Raw genomic sequence first — 2,889 nt, 5'->3', positions numbered from 1 at the left:
TAGCCGTTTTTAAGTTAAATGTCGCTGCATTTACTCTTACAATATTTGGAAAATGTATGTAATCACAGCAGTTGAAAACACTATTTAGACATAAAGTACATGTGTTAGAAAATATATATTTTTTTAAACGATACATTTAAACTATAATTGCATAATGATATAAAGTAATGATCAACGAAAAATAATCAAAAAAGAAATCCTAGAATTAAATAAACACAAATGACACGTATAGTAACAATAAAAAGTAGTAAAAGTACACACACTACACAAGTACAAAGGAATGAGTCATAGAACCAATTTGACATTTATTAATTTATTATAATCTCCTCCAACAGATCAAAGTAGGCAACTCGGGTTTTAAAAACCACCTTCTAAACGAGAAGAATCTGGTTCGCCTGCAGTTCATACAAAACTCTGCAGCCAGAATTCTGAGCCGCTCTAGTAGAAGAACTCACATTTCTCCGATCCTTAAAACTCTTCACTGGCTGCCAGTTTCTTTCAGGATCAACTTTAAAATTCTGGTTCTTACTTTCAGATCTATTCATGGTCAGACCTTCCATCAGTGATCTGATCCAGACTTGCACCCCAGCTCGGGCTCTTAGGTCTTGGCTGTGGTGGAGAAATCAAGCTTCCAGAATTTCCCATAAAAATACAGAAACAGCACAAAATAAATACTTAAGTATTAGGTTCTGATACTATAATAGCTCCAGTTGTGACTAAATCCTCCTCTTGTTACACTGGAAACATGTTTTTATAAGCATTATAAAGTTCATCCAAAGACCTTGTTTTAAAAGCAGAAGATAGTTTCAAGTGTTCAAGAGATGTCGTGTCTCAAGGATCTCAGAAGGAAGAGATCGTTCATGATTGACATCTGGTGCCCAGAGAGTTGTCATGTCAACCAACTCCAGTGGAGAAAACTATTTTCTCTCTCCTGACCTTCATCAGACTTTTTCCTTCATCCTGCGCCAGCGTCCAGCTCTGATGGTGAAGGTCGGAGGAAGACGCGTTAGAAGGTCGAACATTTGTTGTGAACCGAGCAGAAGTTCATGACTCGTGGTGATGATCCTCAGCTGGTTTGATGAGGATCAGTCGAAGGTGACGAGTCATGGACCGCTGAGACTGAAGCTGCTCATTACTGGCACGAGTTTCTTTAACCAGAACTATCTCAGAACACGAGTTAACTATTTAAACTAATAAATATTATTTGTTATTTATTATATATTCTAAATAATAATTGTAAAATAAATATATATATATATTATTTACAAAAACATTCAGATATTTGCAGTGTTTTTTTTCATTTTGTGTCGGCAGCAGACATTATGTCGCTGCTAAAGAAACAATGAAATTCCGTCATATCCAGGCGATGACTGAGGACGAGAGGATACAGTGACCGTAAACTATGTTTGGACATATTTTGGTTTGAAAACAAATGAAAGTAGTTACGACTTCGTCAAGAGTCATGTGGTCTGTAAATACTACAACACCAGAGTCAAGTACCTGGTCAGTATTACAAAGATCCCCAAGATGACTGAGGACGAGAGGATACAGTGACTATAGCCGCTTTTATAGCTGATGTTTGGAAATATTATAGTTTAAAAATAAATAATAATAATAAAATTCAAGTATTCACATGCAATTGAACTTCTGGTCGCTAGATGGCAACACTCATTACATTATTAGCAGCTAAAGTAAACTAGTGACTGAGGACAAGAGGATACAGTGACTTCAGCCGCTTTTAAAGCTGATTTTTGTTTGAAAATATTGATACATTTAAATATTGCGCTATTTTCTCACAATACCTTATCAATATTTAGAAGAACTGTATTTTTTTTTTGCTTGCAAATCCTAATGTATTATTTTTGTCCTTATTATCCTTAATTTTTTTTTTTTAATTCACAGCATTTTCTTCATTTTAGTGTTGCAATTAAACTTCCAGCAGCTAGATGGCAGTGGTCATTATATCCTCCGCAACTAAAGTAACAATGAAATCCCTCAAGATCCTGGCGAGTGGATACAGTGACTCCAGCAGCTCTTAAAGCTGATGTTTGGACATATTTTGGTTTGAAAACAAATGAAAGCAGTTACGACTGAGGACGAGAGGATACAGTGACTCCAGCAGCTCTTAAAGCTGATGTTTGGACATATTTTGGTTTGAAAACAAATGAAAGCAGTTACGACTGAGGACGAGAGGATACAGTGACTCCAGCAGCTCTTAAAGCTGATGTTTGGACATATTTTGGTTTGAAATCAAATGAAAGCAGTTACGACTGAGGACGAGAGGATACAGTGACTCCAGCAGCTCTTAAAGCTGATGTTTGGACATATTTTGGTTTGAAAACAAATGAAAGCAGTTACGACTGAGGACGAGAGGATACAGTGACTCCAGCAGCTCTTAAAGCTGATGTTTGGACATATTTTGGTTTGAAATCAAATGAAAGCAGTTACGACTGAGGACGAGAGGATACAGTGACTCCAGCAGCTCTTAAAGCTGATGTTTGGACATATTTTGGTTTGAAAACAAATGAAAGCAGTTACGACTGAGGACGAGAGGATACAGTGACTCCAGCAGCTCTTAAAGCTGATGTTTGGACATATTTTGGTTTGAAATCAAATGATAGCAGTTACGCCTGAGGACGAGAGGATACAGTGACTCCAGCAGCTCTTAAAGCTGATGTTTGGACATATTTTGGTTTGAAATCAAATGAAAGCAGTTACGACTGAGGACGAGAGGATACAATGACTCCAGCAGCTCTTAAAGCTGATGTTTGGACATATTTTGGTTTGAAATCAAATGAAAGCAGTTACGACTGAGGACGAGAGGATACAGTGACTCCAGCAGCTCTTAAAGCTGATGTTTGGACATATTTTGGTTTGAAAACAAATGAA

This window comes from Callionymus lyra, chromosome 17 (assembly GCF_982586985.1).
Source record: "Callionymus lyra chromosome 17, fCalLyr1.hap1.1, whole genome shotgun sequence".
Lineage (NCBI taxonomy): Eukaryota > Metazoa > Chordata > Actinopteri > Syngnathiformes > Callionymidae > Callionymus > Callionymus lyra.
Note: the sequence above shows the minus strand (reverse complement) of the source record.